Source organism: Squalius cephalus (genome assembly GCF_949319135.1).
Source record: "Squalius cephalus genome assembly, chromosome: 13".
Taxonomy (NCBI): domain Eukaryota; kingdom Metazoa; phylum Chordata; class Actinopteri; order Cypriniformes; family Leuciscidae; genus Squalius; species Squalius cephalus.
Genome location: NC_137134.1, coordinates 21,826,877 through 21,847,470, shown reverse-complemented (window position 1 = coordinate 21,847,470; position 20,594 = coordinate 21,826,877). Strand labels below are relative to the sequence as shown.

The following is a 20,594-nucleotide window of genomic DNA, read 5'->3' as shown; positions in this document are numbered from 1 at the left end:
CTTCACTCTTGGCATTGCAAGACTATCATAAGAACCACCTCCAATCTAATGGTTTCTAGAGTTTAGTTCTTAGAGCTGAAAATGATGATTGATTTCTTGTAGTTTCTAGAATGATGGTTTTCTGTGATCCTGAAACTACAAGACCATCAAGAATCACAAGACGAACCACCATAACTCATCATTTTCAGACCAAAGAACCAACTATTGGGCATTTAACTGATATGGGTTTTAGTAATTATTTGAATTATAGTTGATGGCTTCATCCTTCTGCAGCCTGTTACTCAACTAGTACATAGGAACGTTCTTGTAAGTAGGAATATTACCATGAAAGATTGTCTTCTTGTCTGTTTCCTACCTATTCTCTCTCACATATTTGTGCATCTCCTATCAGCTGAGAAGAGTTGTTTTATCAGTGTTTTATACATGCACACATAACTCTTAACACAGAGAGCAATCTCATCTCGGATCCGCGCCTTCCTTCGCCTCCACGTCAATCATTATCAGCACTGAATTACCTCATGTCACGTTTCACTTCTCTTTTTATCTCTCTTGTTTCCGCACTTTTCTCACATATTCTCAAACTTAGGCATTCAGTTAAAAACATTCAAGTCCAATTATCCCGATACAGAACATTGTATGGTAAAGATCAATACAAAACACTTGAAAGCCACTAGATATCAGCAATTGAAGCAATGACAGATCAGACAAGAAGAGAGTCACTTTCCACCTGATTTTTCTGAACCACTAATTTTGAGTGTATCTGTTATTAGGAGCACTTTTCCTTCCTTTTCTATTTCTCCTCTTTATCATCTGACCTTTTTGCTCTATTTTATAGCTACTTCTCTTGGGGAGGAGGAAAATCATTATAGTTGCTATGTTTAAAGACAACACTTTTATTTTACAGGAATAGTTAACCAAAATATTAACATGTTGTTATATTTTTTTCTCACCCTCACATCACTCCAAACCTGTATGACTTTCTCTTTTCAGTGGAACACAAAAGAAGACATTTTGAAGAACGGTCCCACAGCTATTTTTATAATTGCCCAGGGATTGTCAAAATTAAAAAAAAATTATTTTTTTTAAAAATATATTAAATTAAAAAATATATATTAAATTTAAATAAATCATTAAAGGGATAGTTCACTTTGAAATTAAGTTTTGGTATGTTTTAGCTTACCTCAAGGGCATCCAAGATGTAGGTGTCTTTTTTTTCCGCAGTAGTTTCAATTTTGATATTTTTAGGTCAAACCGTTCTTGTCTGTCAGTCATTTCATGCAGGTCTATGGTCACTGTCTCAAAGAGCATGCACAGAGTCCAAATGAAAACAATTCCCCATCGTCCAAATTAAACAATTCCCCATCGTAAGTACACATTGATGGCCTTAGACACGAAACGAGCGGTTTGTGTGAGAAAACGAACAGTATTTATATCGTTGTTACCTCTTGAACACAGCCGCGTCCAAATGATCTGAGGGCGCGGGCGGGTATAGATATATACACTAGACGTCGCCTTGGCTACGGTTTCGTTCCAATGAACTGCAGTAGCGAAGGCGACATCTTGTGTATATTTCTATACCCGCCCACGCCCTCAGATCATTTGGACGCGGCTGTGTTCAAGAGGTAACAACGATATAAATACTGTTCGTTTTCTCACACAAACCGCTCGTTTCGTGTCTAATGCCATCAATGTGTACTTACGATGGGGAATTGTTTAATTTGGACGATGGGGAATTGTTTTCATTTGGACTCTGTGCATGCTCTTTGAGACAGTGACCATAGACCTGCATTATAGGACTGTCAGACAAGAACGGTTTGACCTAAAAATATCAAAATTGAAACTACTACGGAAAAAAAGACACCTACATCTTGGATGCCCTTGAGGTAAGCTAAAACATACCAAAATTTTATTTCAAAGTGAACTATCCCTTTAAATGCAGATATAAAAATGAACAAAGTCAGATATGAAAGAAAATGCTGTTAAGTAAGTGTCACTATGATCTTTATCACTAATATCAATTTATTCCAATATGATCATAACATCTATAATCATATTTGCATTAATAAGCCCCTAAGGCTTAACTTGATCAACATTTTCGAGTTTGTGTAATTGACAAATGCAAACATTAATCTAAAATAAACCACACAAATGTCCATGTTTTTGCTGTAGCACAAGTTTTCCGATCCACTACGAGACAACTGGCTGATGCAACAGCCGGCCTTCCAGCGTGGCCATTTGGAAAATCACAGTTGCATATTCCATTGATTTCTGCAAATGATCTCATCCATGATAAAACACCCTCCCGGGTGAGTTATCCAGCTGGTTGTCACATTATTGAACTAGAATGTGAACCGCATCAGCAACAAACCCAAGGAATATGACCAAACACTGTCAACAGAGACGATGTGAGTCTGTAACCCCCACTGCTCAAACAGGAAAATACACAGGGTAGCAATTTGCTCTGGAGCTGATGTAGATGCACAACGGGAACCACTGTAAATAACCAGAGATCGACGCACGTCCAAACACACAAAACATGTAGAGGCTCCGTTTATTTAACCAGCTTGTGCGAAAGTGCATATTCAATCATTTTACATGGCGGACGGAAAATAGAATCGGATGAGGGTGCCAGACTCTCTCTTGTTCCTGTTTTAGCAGCAGAGAGACTAGGGGGCCGCAGTCACCCGCCAGTTTGGCTACGGTCCCGAACAAGTGCTAGGTAGTCAAAGCTATTTGTCGACCTGCTGTTTTGAATGGATGAAGTAAACAAAATAATCTTGTGTACATCTGATGCCCGTCCCTTTATAATCAGCAGGGGAGTGAAAACATGCAAATAAAGCACCAGCCTATTAAACAGGTTGTTGACTGTGAACGGAGAACGACTTAATTACGTTTGTTAACTAATGTGTAGATATTCTTTAGATAGATAGATAGATAGATAGATAGATAGATAGATAGATAGATAGATATTCATTTTGCATTGCAAAAATCAGAAATTATACAAAATCTAAAGTGAATCTCTGGAGTTTAAAAACTGATGTTTGTGGAGGACTGAGGTAAAAGTGACGCTAAAAGCACTCATTTCCATTTCGTCGGATTAAAATAAACCTCTCCGTCTCCTCTTCCACTTCCTGACGAGAAGTCCGCAAATCACCTCGCTAACACCTTCGCTTCTTCTTAATGGAGCGTAAAATTAAATTAAAGGAGAAGTCTGTGAGGAAATCCTCACAGGAGACTAGGAAGGGTGAAGGAGCGCGAGAAAAAAAAATCAGTTTTTTTCTCTGTGAGCGATGATTAGGTAAATGGCGCAGGAAAATATTCAGCACAGATTTGTTATTGTCCTTCAGAATATCTCCAAGTGACCATAAGGAGAAGAGGAGCCCAAAATACATCATTATGCATTACTGCAGTCTTAATTACAACTTAAAGGGACAGTCGCTCACAATTAAACCAGTGCTGGGTCCAAAATTACACATTGTTGCTCTACTAGGAAGAAAGTCTTAAAGGGATAGTTCACCCAAAAAAAAGGAAATTCTGTCATCATTTACTATATATATATATATATATATATATATATATATATATATATATATATATATATATATATATATATATATATATATATATATATATATATGTAGAATATATTTGGACAAATATGGGTATCCAAACAATTGATGGGCCCCATTGACTTCCATAGATTATGTTGAAGTCAATGGGGTCCATCAACTGTCTGGTTACCAACATTCTTCAAAATATCTTCTTTTGTGTTCAACAGAAGAAAGAAACTCATACAGGTTTGGAACAACTTGAGGGTGAGTAAATTAATTTTCAGTTTTGGGTGAACTATCCTTAACTTCGAAGTTCTTAGAGTCCATATATGACATATGTATCATTATGGTCTTTATAACGGCTATGAAAAGCTGATAAAGATTTATCTGTGCAGAATAAACCTGACCTTTTCATTCTATACAGCATATGCTGCTTCAGATGCTTATTTTCTCTGTGCGGAGAACAAAATGCTGTTTATGGTCATTTAATTTTGATGAATGATTCTCTGTCTCAGTGTAAAAAAAAAAAAAGAAAAGAAATGGGTCTGGATTTGGACGGTGGTCTGTTAACCTCGGCTCTATACTCAAAGCGCAAGCCTTCCAAAGTCCACAAACTCTGGGAATTCATGGCATTTGGTGGCATGAGTTTTTTCCAACAAACTGCCAAAAACTGATGGCTGTTTTCCAGTAACAATATATCTAACAGCCCATAATGTCCATGTGTGGGCTCTAAAATGTACTTCGCAAAATAAAATGAAATATAACATTAAATTAAAACAAATATTTAATAAATATAAGTTAATAAGTAACCATTATTTAGATTTTCTTAGAAGTGATTATTCAAAATCTAAAGTGACAAGATCTGGCATAAGGATTCACTGAGCACAAATCCCACTTACACTTTTAGTTATGCTAATTGCCTTTTGTTTCAAGCTGTGCAGCATAATTACCGTTCATGATAATTGCATACATTTTTGAAATTAGAAAGGCAATGCAATTAGCTGCAGATACATGTAGGCTATAAAATGCATAGGGTTGGTTTGCAAATCAATTCTCACTGCAACACACTGCTCTGTGATAATTCTACATGTGTAGTCTTTTAATGTATATAAGGGTGTAATTCGGGCACTTTTATGTCCCAGGGGTTCAATTTTATTAAAAGGAACAGATTTCAACATGGTTTATTTTGGTATGTGAAGGCTTTCTTGAAAAAATGGCTTCATTTATTTGAATTACCTTTCCAAATGCCTTTCATTTAAAGATCAAAGGTCTGGGTCAAAGGTAAAATAATAAATTAATCAGGTTCTGATTTAAGGCCTGGCTCATCTGTAAATAAATAAATATATAAAATAATTAATTTTATAATAATGCTCTGCTTTTTAGGCCAGGGTCAAAAAAATAATTATAAATATATAATAAATAAATAAATATTAAATAAATAAATAAATGTTTATATTAAATTATTATGTTTCATAATTAGGTTCTGATTGAACAAACCCGGGTCAAGGGTAAAAGAATAATTATAAATGCATTTTTTAAATAAATAAATGTTTTATAATTAGGTTCTGATTGAAGACCTGTCAAGGGTAAAATAATAAATATGAAAATTCATACATAAATTCTTTAAAAATCACATTTAGCATCCTATTGTCAACTGAATCACATGAAATTATAGGCTTAATAACTAAGCGTTTGAGTCATATTACTGTTTTGGAATAAAACATGAAAACCTAACCCAAATTTCAGCTCAAGGTTTAGTTAGTGCTTTCTATTGTTAATAATTACTTTGAAAATATGGTTTTGTTATGTCTTTTCCCATAGACAGGCAAGAATTCAAACCTTATTAAATGGATAATACACTTAAGGGCTCTACATGTCACATCTGAAAGAGCAGCCGAATTTAATTCCAAGACAACTGTCAAACAGGCATAAATTACAAAATTAGATTCAAAGGCTAACCTTGTGCTTTTTTAAAAAAAAAAGACAGCAGTTGAATATAACGCAGGCCCACCTAATCTATTCTTAGAGACGACGTCAATTTCTCCAGCAACACAATAATAATCTATACAATAACAATCTCATCATATCTTGAAACGTGGATGAAAGAAGCAAACGTTACCCAACTGCTGACATTAATGGGGTGTTCGGGATCCTCTCGAACGTTTACTCTTTTAAATGTCAGAGTCGGTGCCTGAACCGGCAGCGATGCAGTCCAGCCCCGTTGACACGGATCAAAAGGTGGGGAAAGGGCAGTGCAGTCATTATCACCATGGTGAGGAACTTTCAGTTGGGTTAGAGGCTTCGGACTTGGCTACAGCGAGAATGAGGAGCCACTGGGGACCAGTGACCTGTGATAGCAGTCTGGCCCGGTAGACGATGACTGGACGCCTCAGACAAATACAACGACGTCCAGAACGAATAAAAAAAAAAAGCAGTGCTAAATAGAAAAGCCACTTTAAAATGTCAATCTTTTCCAATGTCATGAAACCATAAAATACATCTCGCTAGTATTTTATGGTTTCATGATATTGGAAAAGATTGACATTTCAATGTTGTGTTTTTCTGCGATATATTGCGATATGAAAAGATACAAGAATTTTTTTGTGGAGTGCAATAATTCGCAATATTTAGGGGGAAAAGTTGAAATGTTACAGTTTACCGAGAACTTTTTTTGAGTCTTAGATTGTTTAGCAGGCTGGTTTTAAAGGTCCCGTTTTTCGTGTGTTTTTGAAGCTTTGATTGTGTTTACAGTGTGCAATATAACATGTGTTCATGTTTCGCGTATAAAAAATCAGTATTTTTCACACAATTTAAAAACTGTCCTAAAAACGGGCTGATGACTTCATTGTTCTATTTAGTCCCTCCTTCAGAAATACGAGTTCTGATTGTGCCAGCGGTTCCTGTGTTGTGATTCGACAGCAGCTTAGCGCACGTTGCCCGTTGGGAAGACCAAACAAAGGTGACTGGACTCCGGGATGAAAATAACAGCGTCTCGACGACATGGCGACAAACACACTCTACAAACGCAACTCTTCCTCTTCTCCGTGGGAGCGCAACAAGACCACGCCCCCTTTTTTTGTGTATTCCTGTGGGCGGAGGGTGGTCAAAAAACTGTTCTAGTGACGTCATTAAAGCAGGAAGTAGAGGGATGTAGTCCAATCCGGCCGTTCGATGTAGGCAACTTCTGTTAAATAAAATATCTCGCTTGGCATTGAACTTTGAGCTTTATCATTTTACAGATATTATTTATACTCTAACAACAACATTACACACTAACTAAAGTTTGAAACATGGGATCACGAAGAACGGGACCTTTAAAGGTGTTTTGACCACTTGACCAGCTGACCAACCAGCTAAACCAGCTAAACTTGACCTGCTTAAACCAGCTATATCCAGTTTAAACCAGCTAGGATCAGCCAACCTACTTTTTTCATGATATCGATTTTATTTCTATATATCATGCAGCCCTAATGTATTTCAGTGCATAACATCCATAAGCCTCCTTATGAAGGCATCCTAAACGACTTTATCTCAAACCAATAACGCCTTTGATTCAGTAACCTTGGAACGCCGAAAAAGAATGTTGGCATTTTGGGCAGGAGGCCCTCTGGCCGATTTCCGTGCCCACACTATGATGGAAATCACAGCTTCTAATTGGACCAGATGGTGAGGAGAATGTAGCCAATTATGGTTGATTGCCTACCCACACACGCAGAGAAAGCCACGTCTACATCCGTTCACGGGTGTCCACCTACACGAACATACGTAGGAACAACAACACAGCGGTAAAGGCACGCATGCCAACAATGCAAACACTGAAAAACACGCGTACTGGGGAATGTCTTGGTCATCCACACAAACATGATTTGGTCTGGGCCACAGAGTCATTTCAGCACATTGGAGAGCAACAGTGGAGACTGAGGCATGGATTTCAGCACCATGGATAGTTCCTATCATTATCATATATATACACACAAACACTTTTTAAAGGAAATTATTCATTATAAATGTAGAATTATTCATTCATGTTATAAAATTAAATCATAATTATACATATGTACATGTTATCTATAATTTAATTAAAGAATTAATAAATTAAATTAATTATACAATTAAATAAGTATATATATATATTATATATATATATTATATATATATATATATAATTTAATCAATTAAATTACAAAATTAAATCATAATAATAAATAATAAATAATATAATAATAAATATTATAAAATTAAATTAGAATTTATATATTTATATATATATATATATATATATATATATCACTGATTCTTGGGAATTTGGATAAAACATGTCCCACGAAGAAAAGTGCTAATTCTGTTGGAAATTAATAACATTTTCATGAATAAAAAGAATCAAGGTTATAATCAGGGGGTCCTTTGCACATATGTAAGGTTATTTTATAGGTTTATTTTTAATTTGTATTAATTTAATGATTATATGCTGGCCCATTGCCTACAAAATCAGTTGTCCTCGGATAGGAGATAATCATTTCAACTTGATTAAAAAAACAAAACGTAATAATTAAATTGAAAAATATCTTTACCACATGAAAGAGTACATAGTAAATATTGTTCAAACCTCACTGTTTGTAGTTTTTAATACATATTACAATTATTTTGTGGTTGCTCAAAATGTGTCCCACATATTCGTCACCACCGTCAGATATTTATAAAAATCAATAAAATCAGGCAACTACAAGGTCAACTTAATTCCTGGGGACCCCATTTTCAAACCTTCAACTCTTCTGCATGCTTCAAGATCACTCAAGCTCCTGTAAGTTTGCTAATTTCTCTTAGACTTGTTCATATTTTTGGACACTGCTACTGTCACAACCATAACATGTCAACACCGTCTCTTTTGTATAAAAAATATTAGATTAGACTATGACATAAATGTATACTTTTTAAGAAGAGGTCTGAAGTAGATAGCAACAGAGGGAAAAAAAGATGGCTAATGTGAACAACTCATGCATATCATGTGAAAGAGTAGATTTTGTCACCACCGTCATACGTCACCACCGTCAGGTTTTCTGTCTGACGGTGGTGACGTACAGTCTGACGGTGGTGACAAAAACCTCCAAATGGTCCTCAACGAAGGCTAGAATATAATTGTTGATCACAATAAATACCAATATGGCCTGTAATGTTTCATTAACCTGTTTTATATTTGTATTTATGTAATTCTCCCTATATTTCTTACATACAGGCCTACACCGCATGCTACTATTAAGCAATATAGCACGAGTGAGAGTGAGGATGTTCGTGGATATCCATGAACATCCTCACGAACACAAGTTTCTCTAAAACGCCTTGGGAGATTGCTTATGGTAGAGAAATGAACATTAAATTCACGGGAAACAGCTCTGCTGGACATTCCTGCAGTTAGCATGCCAATTGCAGGCTCCCTCAAAACTTGCGACATCTGTTGCAATGTGCTGTGTGATGAAACTGCACATTTTAGAGTGGCCTTTTATTGTGGCCAGCCTAAGGCACACCTGTGCAATAATCATGCTGTCTAATCAGCATCTTGATATGCCACACCTGTGAGGTGGATGGATTATCTCGGCAAAGGAGAAGTGCTCACTAACACAGATTTAGACAGATTTGTGAACAGTATTTGAGAGAAATAGGCTTTTTGTGTACATAGAAAAAGTCTGAGATCTTTGAGTTCAGCTCATGAAAAATGGGGGCAAAAACAAAAGTGTTGCGTTTATAATTTTGTTCAGTGTAATTAGACCAGACCTAACTGCGGTATAACCATTGGTAACCTTCCCTCTCTCTCAATTCACTATTATGCCATGTACATTTGGCTTACGTCATTTGGGATGCACATAGTGCACCTACTACCTACCTATATAGCACATACAATATCCCTTGTAGGCTATGCATCTCCCATGACTAAAGCCAAATGAAAATGGCATGACAACATTTAACCAAATCTAACATTCACTGTAATTCCCCCCCAATTTCATAGTCATTACTTTAGGTCAACTTTGACTTTGTGTATTTTAGGAAGTTATGGCTAGGTAGCAGCTATCTGTGGAGGAGAAGAAACAGGGAATATCAAAAGAAGCGGAGAGAGATAATACACAGTGAGGCAGAGTTAAAGCAGAACTCGGCAACTCTAGTAATTTCTTCGCTGATCTTCACTTTTGTTGTAGTGTGTTTTCTCAAAGAGCTCCCCCTACAGCTGTGGGCCGTATATTTCACAACACAGTCGTAAAAAAAACTCACTTGAGGCACCCTCCTCCCCCTTTCTACCACTGCTCACGTGCATATGTTATTATCGTAGCCGGCCAACTTTGTCGTGTGGAGCTATGTCTACCGAGGTGGGTAATACATCATACACAGTATCATATGGCATGTGTTTATGTCGAATTGCCGTAAAGCAGTTCGTGTTTCTCGCTTCTCGTTCTCGCTTCTCACGAGACTTCCAATTTGGGGGGAGCGGGGAAAGTCACCAATATCACCAGAACAGGTTGTTTAACCATCCAAATTATTTCTAGACAGTTTTATTGAGTTAAAAAAGTTGCCAAGTTCTCCTTTAAAGGAGGAATACCTCAGAACGGAAAGGCAAAGATGGAAGAAGAGGGTGGAGGAAGGGAAGCTAAAAAAATAGCAATGACTTGAATGAAAGGGAAAAGAGAAGTCAGAGAAAGGCTTGGAAACATAGACAAAAAGTATCAAGAGAACGTAAGAGAAAGGGCTCAGATCACCTAGAAACTCCCCCAAACAGTCCGTTGGATCAGGCCATACTCGATCCAGCTCGGAGTAGGCAGGCAGGCTAAATGTTTATCACAGTGCTCAGGATTGTTATTTTTTGGACCAAATAGTTAAATAAAGTTGTTAAGCAAGAAGCCATTGACTTGAGTTGTATAAATTTTGGAATTGTATGTTGTAATGAGGCCACTGTCACCACCGTCAGATTAGTGTCACCACCGTCAGTTCTAAAGTCACCACCGTCAGAGGGAGTTTTATTTGTTTTAAATGAATATGCTTACAATATGTTTCTTCAGTGCTGTTGAGTTATTAAAGTAATGTTATCTTTTAATACAAAAAATATGTTTGTTAAATAAAAAAACATAACTTTTTCTATTTAGGCTTAAAATAAACGTTGTATGATGTTAGATCTTTTAAAGGGGTACACGTGAAACAGTATAAAACATGAAAAAAAGTGAATATTTAACACTTAACAGCAAATATGTGTACTAAGAATGCCAGATAATGATTTAAAAACTCTAAATACATATTAGACCAAATAAATAAAAAATGATTTGCTTTTTATTGTGTCTGACGGTGTTGACAAAAACAAAGTAATAACTGGAAAAACGCCTATTTTATGAAAAAAATACAAAATGAGGAGGTTGCACCGATATATTGCTGAACAGCCAAGACCTTGGTCAATAATAATATATCTTCAGATTTTGTAATTTTACTAACTTTTTATTTTCAAAATTAAAACCTGTTTTATCCAAATTCCCAAGAATCAGTGATATATATATATATATATAATGATATATTTTTGAATTATAGTTTTTAATGACTATATATTTATAAAAAAAAATTCTAAATTAAATATCACACTAAATGAAGGTACACACTATAATTAAAAACAATAATGAAATTATTAATCAGAAGTTTATTATTTAATTATGTAAAATAAACAGTGTGTGAGTGTGTTTGAAAAAAAAACATTAAATTAACCAACAGGAAACCCACATACTGTCACGAACTGCACTGACAGACAGGTTGACGATCCAAATGCAGTTTTTTGGGGCAATCCAAAATCATAATCCATTAAACAGGCAGAGGGTTAAAACCAAAGCAAACAATACAAACAATGGCAGATTCTAATACTAAGGAAACGGAAATGGGCAGGAGATCAAGACCATAGACCATAAACCACAAACTTTGCAAAGAGTGAGAGAAAACACAGGGCTTAGATACAGACATAAACAAGCTAATGACACACAGGTGGATGTAATCAAACAATAATGAGTCCAGGCAAAGGTTTATGGGAAATGTAGTTCATGATGGAATAGCAAAGGACTAGGAAGGAATGACAATCCAAATACTGACCGGAAAACAATGTTGATACTACAAAGAGCTGTTGTTTGAAAGCATAAGACTGCAGTGCAGGGGTTTTAAAAGTTTATGTCTGTTTGACACAAAAAACCTAGAAAATCCTTCGCCGACTACACAAACACGCGCACCATGCATAAACCAGGAAAATGCAGACATGCTTTTGCTTTTTCCAGTACAACTGCGATAAGGATAGGTAATAATGGAGAAAATGTGTCTCGGCACATAAAAGGTGAAATTATGACTGTCTGAAAAAGAAATTCATTGTGTTTTTTCCCCCTGATAATAGACATTAGCACAGTTTTAATTAATGGCACATGCTATGCCTGGAGGCTGAGAGGAGATTGCAGTGCACCATCATGAAATTACCTCTCCTCATGTGTGCTTTGAAAGTTAATGAGAGAGACTCAGAAGCTCAGAGGAACAACATATAGCTTGAGGAATGATGGATCTGCTAATTGTGGCGTCCACAGGAAGTGACGACAGGAAATGGTGTTGCCGATGCATGTCATTTAGGTTTTAAATACTTTCTCGTTCACCAGTTTGGCTCTAAAGCATTCAAAAAAATTTATCTGAGGGTTTCGGCACCCCGACTTTTAGCTCAACCAGTGGAGTTTGGGGGCGGGACTATCTGTATGACCGACCAATAGCATTCACAAAGACTTCACAGAAAACAGTCTATCCAGCCTCTCTTTCTTCAGAAGTTCAAAATGTTCAGACACAGGGCTGGCAACTACAGGGAGTGAGAACACAGGAAATGGCTAAGAGGATTTCATAGCTGTGTAGCAAGTTTTTTTTTTTAATAGAATTTAACGACAATTACACTGAGAACGATTTTAAATGCTATGACTGTGAAAGTGCGAAAGAAAGAGAGAATGAAAGGCTTATTCTTATTATGAAAGTGTATTGCTGCTTAATGCATGATGATAATTTATTATTATAAGTATTATTATTATTACTATTATTATTATTAAATGATTAAATTAGTAAATAAATAGATGTCATTGTTTTTCAGTGTTTATTTTTCTCAAGATTTCAGACTAAATTTCCAAAAGCCATTTCTAAACATGATATACATGCATATTTCTACATACTTGAGAAATGTTTAATTAGTTGCTTTAAGCATATGATATATGATGTACAATATATGATTTAGGATATGAGATACGAGGTGATATACAATACATGATTTAAGATGTACGATATACGATATGAGATACGAGATGATATACAATATATGATATGCAATATACGATATGATATATGATATGCAATATATGATATACAATATGAGATATGAGATGATATACGAGATATGATATACAATATACGATATATGAGATGATATATATGATATACAATATACAATCTATGATATACAATATATGACACAATATATAATATACGATATGATATACCATGGCATATACAGTATATATACCAAATCATATACCATATACAATATGATATACCATATACAATATAATATACTATATGATATACAATAACATATACCATATCATATACGATATATGATATTTTATACCATATATGATATCATATATGAAATACTGTACAATATATGATATGAAGTCTGTCATTTACTCGCCCTCAAGTTGTTCCAAACCTGTATGAATCTCTGTCTTCTGCTGAAAACAAAAGAAGATAATTTGAAGAATGTTGGTAACCAAACAGTTAATGGGCCCCATTGACTTCCATAGATTTTGTATTTATTTTTTCCATACTAATGAAGTCAATAGAGTTCATCAAATGTTTGGCTACCCATACTCTTCAAAATATCTTCTTTGTGTTCAACAGAAGAAAGAAACCCATACAGGTTTGGAACAACTTAAGGGTGAGTAAATGATGACAGATTTTTCATTGTTGAGTGAACTATCCCTTTAAGGCAACAAAAGGCATTTCTAAGCATGATAATTATGAATATTGCTGCACCATGGATGAGCAAATTCCAACTATATTGACTTATGATGTGGGTCAACTTGATTGCCAACCAACTTGAGGGATGAGGATATCTGTCAAACATCAATCTATAAACATGCAGATTAAATAAATTGTAAATTATTATACCTAAAAACATTATAGTGTGTGTGTGGGGGGGGGGGGGGGGTAAATTGTTAAAAACAATTTAACAGGCTGCTAAGCACAGAACAGAAAGACAATCAGAGGTATGGAGGAAACGCGTGGAGCCACACAAACACACACACACACACACAGGCAGATGTCTGGAGTCCCTGGCTGGTCTTAGACTTCTCACTAATTGCCATGAGTCAGCCTGCATCGGGGCTGGACCTTACACCCACAGACTCGCACTGAACGAGAAAAACACACACACAAGCCTCACCATTTTTTCAGCCACTGCGTGCCCGCCATTCCGAACAGGCAGGATCTGTGTGTAAGCCTCTTAGTATGCAGAGCGAGATGGAGTGAGTGTGTGTGGTCAAAGCTGGCCAAGGAGTTTGCATTCATTAATGAAATTTCAGGGGTGATGTTGACAGCTTACCAGTACATGGATGTGTTTGTGTGATTATGACACCAGGGTCTTGCGTCTAGTGTTTACTACGCTCGAAACTAAAACTATATAGGCATATTTAGAACAAAAAAACAACAACAAAATTACTAAACCTTTAACTGAAATTAAATTTAAAATGGAAAATATAAACAAATTCTTATTCAAAAAACTATGATGGATGGATGGAAAAAATAAAATGTAATTAAAATAACAAAGAAATATATAAATTATAATATAATAAATAAATATTATAAAATAAAATAATCATAATAAAAGTTAATTACAATAAAAAATATTATTTAGCTAAATTTTTTGCATATTTTTCTGCTTTCTTCCTACTCTATTGAAATCAATTGTGAATAGAGTATCTCATGCAAAGCGCTACATGGCACATGAAGTTGATGCAGATTGAAGAATGTTTCAATTCACAGGTTTCTTGACGTTTAGGATTCTGAAAAGTCAGTTCCACTAGGTTTTGGAGCAAATCTAAACCCATTGTCCTTCACTTCTTCAGTCATGCTTGTTCTTTAACAGCCGTGAGATTTAAACCACAGAACTGTTGCACTTTAGACATTTAACCTTTCAGCTACAACCTTAATTAGTCACAGCCTCACTTGCAAAGGAGTCATATTCACCAAATAATAAGTGGTATGCAAATATTTAAAATGTGTGTCTGTGTGAGATAGAGGGCACTGCATTGTCCAAGAGAACGCAAAGGTTTAGCGAGAGAACGTTAAGGTTTTGAGAGAGAACAAAGTTTAACAGGGAAACACAATAATTTTGCAACAGAATGCAAAGATTTAGTGAGATAACTCAAAGGTTTAGCAAGAGAACAAAGAGGTTTAGCGAGAGAACGCGAAGGTTTACCGAGAGAATGCTAAGGTTTACTGAGAGAACGCTAAGGTTTAGCAAGAGAACGCTATGGTTTAGCGAGAGAACGCAAAGGTTTAGTGAGAGAACGCAAAGGTTTAGTGAGAGAACGCAAAGGTTTAGCAAGAGAACGCAAAGATTTAGCGAGATAACTCAAAGGTTTAGCAAGAGAACAAAGAGGTTTAGCGAGAGAACGCAAAGATTTAGTGAGAGAAACCAAAGGTTTAGCGAAGGTTTACCGAGAGAACGCTAAGGTTTAGCAAGAGAACGCTAAGGTTTAGCGAGAGAACGCAAAGGTTTAGTGAGAGAACGCAAAGGTTTAGTGAGAGAACGCAAAGGTTTAGCAAGAGAACGCAAAGATTTAGCGAGATAACTCAAAGGTTTAGCAAGAGAACAAAGAGGTTTAGCGAGAGAACGCAAAGGTTTAGTGAGAGAAACCAAAGGTTTAGCAAAGGTTTACCGAGAGAATGCTAAGGTTTAGCAAGAGAACGCTAAGGTTTAGTGAGAGAACGCAAAGGTTTAGTGAGAGAACGCAAAGGTTTAGCAAGAGAACGCAAAGATTTAGCGAGATAACTCAAAGGTTTAGCAAGAGAACAAAGAGGTTTAGCGAAAGAACGCAAAGGTTTAGTGAGAGAAACCAAAGGTTTAGCGAAGGTTTACCGAGAGAACGCTAAGGTTTAGCAAGAGAACGCTAAGGTTTAGTGAGAGAACGCAAAGGTTTAGTGAGAGAATGCAAAGGTTTAGTGAGAGAACGCAAAGGTTTAGCAAGAGAACGCAAAGATTTAGCGAGATAACTCAAAGGTTTAGCAAGAGAACAAAGAGGTTTAGCGAGAGAACGCAAAGGTTTAGTGAGAGAAACCAAAGGTTTAGCGAAGGTTTACCGAGAGAACGCTAAGGTTTAGCAAGAGAACGCTAAGGTTTAGCGAGAGAACGCAAAGGTTTAGTGAGAGAACGCAAAGGTTTAGTGAGAGAACGCAAAGGTTTAGCAAGAGAACGCAAAGATTTAGCGAGATAACTCAAAGGTTTAGCAAGAGAACAAAGAGGTTTAGCGAAAGAACGCAAAGGTTTAGTGAGAGAAACCAAAGGTTTAGCGAAGGTTTACCGAGAGAACGCTAAGGTTTAGCAAGAGAACGCTAAGGTTTAGTGAGAGAACGCAAAGGTTTAGTGAGAGAATGCAAAGGTTTAGTGAGAGAACGCAAAGGTTTAGCAAGAGAACGCAAAGATTTAGCGAGATAACTCAAAGGTTTAGCAAGAGAACAAAGAGGTTTAGCGAGAGAACGCAAAGATTTAGTGAGAGAAACCAAAGGTTTAGCGAAGGTTTACCGAGAGAACGCTAAGGTTTAGCAAGAGAACGCTAAGGTTTAGCGAGAGAACGCAAAGGTTTAGTGAGAGAACGCAAAGGTTTAGTGAGAGAACGCAAAGGTTTAGCAAGAGAACGCAAAGATTTAGCGAGATAACTCAAAGGTTTAGCAAGAGAACAAAGAGGTTTAGCGAGAGAACGCAAAGGTTTAGTGAGAGAAACCAAAGGTTTAGCGAAGGTTTAGTGAGAGAACGCTAAGGTTTAGTGAGAGAACGCAAAGGTTTAGCGAGAGAACCCAAAGGTTTAGCGAGAGAATGCAAAGATTTAGCGAAAGAACTCAAAAGTTTAGCGAGAGAACGCAAAGGTTTAGCGAGAAAACGCAAAAGTTTAGCGAAACAACGCAAAGGTTTAGCGAGAGAATGCAGAGGTTTAGCAAGAGAAAACAAAGATTTAATGAAAGAACTCAAAAGTTTAGCGAGAGAATGCAAAGGTTTAGAGAGAGAACCCAAAGGTTTAGCGAGAAAACGCAAAGGTTTAGTGAGAAAACGCAAAGGTTTAGCGAGAAAACGCAATGGTTTAGTGAGAGAACACAAAGATTTAGCAAGAGAACTCAAGGGTTTAGCGAGAGAACGGAACGGTTTAGCGAGAGAACGCAAAGGTTTTGTCAGAGAACAAGGGGAACGTAATAATTTTACAAGACAACAAATATTTTGTGAGCGCATGCAAAGTTTCTCTGGGGAACAAAATTCTTTTGCAAGAGAATGCAATGGTTTAACGAGAGAAAACGCAAAGGTTTAACGAGAGAACGCAAAGGTTTAACGAGAGAACACAATGGTTTTGCAAGGCGACACAAATGTTTTGCGATCGAATACAAAGTTTCTCGCTGGAACATAATACTTTTGCAAGAGAACACAAAGATTTAGCAAGAGAACTCAAGGGTTTAACATGAGAACGCAAAGGTTTTGACAGAGAACAAAGTTACTGGGGAACGCAATAATTTTGCAAGATAATACAAATGTTTTTTGAACGCCTGTGAAGTTTCTTGCTGGAACATAATACAATTGCGAGAGAACGCAATTGTTTTGCGAGAGAACATTTTCTCAGGGGAATGCAATCATTTTGCAATAGAAAACAAAAATTTTGCGAGAGAACGTGAAGGATTTGCAAAAGAACGTTTCTCAGGGGAAAGCAATTTTGCAAGACAATGCAAATGTTTTACGCAAAGTTTCTTGGGGGAACACACTACTTTTGTGAGAGAATCAAACATTTTGCGAGAGAATGCAGAAGTCGCTTCCTGAATACAATGCAGCAACCTAATTTACTCAAACACGTAAACAGACCTACATGGTGACGCACTCCCATAAAACACACACAGTCATATACAGGAACACTCACTCACATTGAAGTGGCATGAATACATATACAAACCCCCCCAAAATGGGCTTAGATCAATTCTAACATTTTGGCTTCTGGTACCGCAGCATCTGAACTAAATAGATCACAACACTGTCCTAAGCACATTTAAAGATTCACAGTTTTGCGTTTTCTCTCATGTTGCGTGTTTTACACGACTTATTGCAGACTAGATGCGTCAATTAGCCTACAAGATTATTTTTTATCCCTAACTATACACTGTAAGCACATATTTTCATGATTTGTTATCACAACATTTTTTATTTTGTCCAATCAACTTAGATAATTCATGTGGTTCAGATAACATAATATTTTGAATTTCTTTTGATTAAACCAATCTCATTCATTGTATTAACACAAAGATTTAACTTCAATGAACTCAAAATTAAGGCAACCAGGTAACTTACTTTTTTAAGTTAGGCCAACAATAATTTACATAGTATAAATCCAAGGTCTACACAATATTTAAATAAAGCTATACATATTCTAAGTGATATATTATTTTTTTTGAAATATAAAATATATTATATTGATTAATAAATTGAGCAGTGCATTATAAAAACACTGGTTTTGCCTGTAGAGTATTTCCTTCGATTCAAATCAGGAGCTCAAATCTCTGTTTCAAAAAGGGTTTGAAAGTATTGAGACGCTGTATCTCTCTCTCTCTCTCTCTCTCTCTCTCTGAGATAATCCACACCTCATTCTCCCCTGCCGCCCACTCTCATTTCTGCGCTGGGGGACCATCTGCTGTTCCCCAACCTCTAGACACGCCGTCAGTAAAAGAGTCAAAGAGACAGCAGACAGAAAGACATGATGATTCAACTCCCCTGAGCTTTCAGCGAACATCAGCCTGCGCCGCCTCTCGCATCTCTGCGAATTCATAAACGAGTCTTTTGAAAGAAAAATAAGGACTGTAAATACAGGAAAGACATGAAGGATCATGCGTTTGAACCTCCAGATCAGAAATCAGTTGCAAATCTACAACCTGCACAATAAGGTTGACGAATAACTAACTAGAAATGCCGACACTACTAACTTACAGCTTTATCAAAAGCTTGAGCGTTTCAAAAATAATGTTGATTTTCCAAGACCAACTAGTTTTTCAGGCGTACTATGTTGAATAGCAAAATGATTGCCTGCAATTGGACTGCAAACAATATCACATAAAATCCAGCTGTGAAGTATGTGGGAGGAATGATTCATTTTAATGAATCAGTTCATTTGGGTGGTTCTTCCCAATGAATCAATCTTAAGTTTTAGTGCAAAGTGACAAGTGGGATAATTAGAGGTGGAAATGAAAGTTTAATTAATTTAATAGAATTAGTCGGACACATAGTTCATATTGTTACTCAACCAGTTTTAACTTGTTTTTGTAGCATAAATAAATATTTAAAAATAAATTATACAATTTTATACTTTATTTTAAATATTTATTTCATATAATTTTATGAAAATAATTTTACACACACACACACATATAAATGTTGCTGCACTAACAAGCACATAGACAGACACACTTTCTACAGGTGTTCATGTAGAAAAAGTGATGCAATGAGAAAAGAGAATGTGTTGTCATGTAAAACAAGATCCTGTCATGTGGCAAACGCTCTCCTGCAAACTCACAGCACCAATACACACACCCACACACATCTTGAATAGCCCTTACCCATGATACAATGACTGTAACTCACATCTCTTACGACTTATTGATTTGTTTCTCATGTTAATCGCTCCCAAACCTGCACGTGGAATCACATTTCATCATAATTTACAACACCCATAATTGATTGACAGCTGCCATGGTGATTCAACAATGTGGTCATCCACGGGTGTCTCCATGGCAACATCTCTGGACAGACAGATTCTCCAATTGGCCTCGGCAAGACCGCTCATCCCCTGTAGACATGTGTGACTGACAGGTGAGAGGGTGAAGAAGAGGAGACTCTTGGCAGAGGAAGCAGGCATAAGTGACCAGTGACAGGTTTAGTGGAGAAGAGACGAACGAGACACCGTCACACATAGCCTACTACTAGGAATATTCTGGGTTCAGTTAAGCTCAATCAACAGCATAAAGTTAATGTCAATTAATTGATGTGGCATAATGTTTTCGATTCTTTTTCTTTACTAGGTTAAGGTAGGCTACTATGAATGCGACTTTACGAGACTAATGATGAGCACAGACAACAGATAGAGATTTAACGTACATTCAGCGGTTTTATTTACAACATGCACTCATTCAAGGCTGTTTTATTTAATTCGTGTAAAATGAAGTGTTTATAGCGACATGACTTGGATTACGTGAGTTTGTCTATTAGCACCAAGTTTAAACTAAGCATAGTTTAGTTCTAACATTATCTCATTTGTGCATTAATGGCTGTTATGTTAAACAAATTTGGCTAATTTAAATAAATAAAGTTTACTAATAAGGGAGGTAAGTTATCTTACCTTTGAACACCGTTGTTGACTCATCTTCCCTCAGACGCAGTTGGCGGGCTCGAGCGCAATTCTCAAAATGGCCACAAAATGGCGCCACTTATCGTGAATCCGATATAACAAAACCGATCCCAGATTATGGAAAAATACTAAAATGTCGGGGAAATATCGGGAAAAGATTACCGGTCATCACTAATTTTTGTTCACTCTTAAAAAATTTTCACATCTTGTGGCTATAGCCTACTATTTAAACAGTAAGTATTTAAACATTTATAAATTAGCCATATTTACTTAATCATTATTATGACTTCTACCTCATTTTATTTGCAAGGTTTCCATGAGGTTATTACAATAGAAGTGAACGAGGCCAATTCAAAATAAAATAAAA

At 36.3% G+C, this 20,594-nt stretch overlaps 1 protein-coding gene across 2 annotated transcripts in view; it reads right to left on the bottom strand.

The window, feature by feature from the left end:
- The window catches only part of elfn2a (extracellular leucine-rich repeat and fibronectin type III domain containing 2a), a 118,413-nt gene that overhangs the window by 83,022 nt on the left and 14,797 nt on the right, over positions 1-20,594 (bottom strand). Inside the window, exon 1 of one of the 2 annotated variants that reach the window (XM_079891493.1) lies at positions 20,219-20,269. The exons of the other annotated variant lie outside the window; for it this stretch is intronic. The gene's annotated coding sequence lies outside the window, so the exon portion shown is untranslated. Of the gene's footprint in view, positions 1-20,218; positions 20,270-20,594 lie in introns of those variants that run through there. 2 annotated transcript variants of the gene reach the window in all.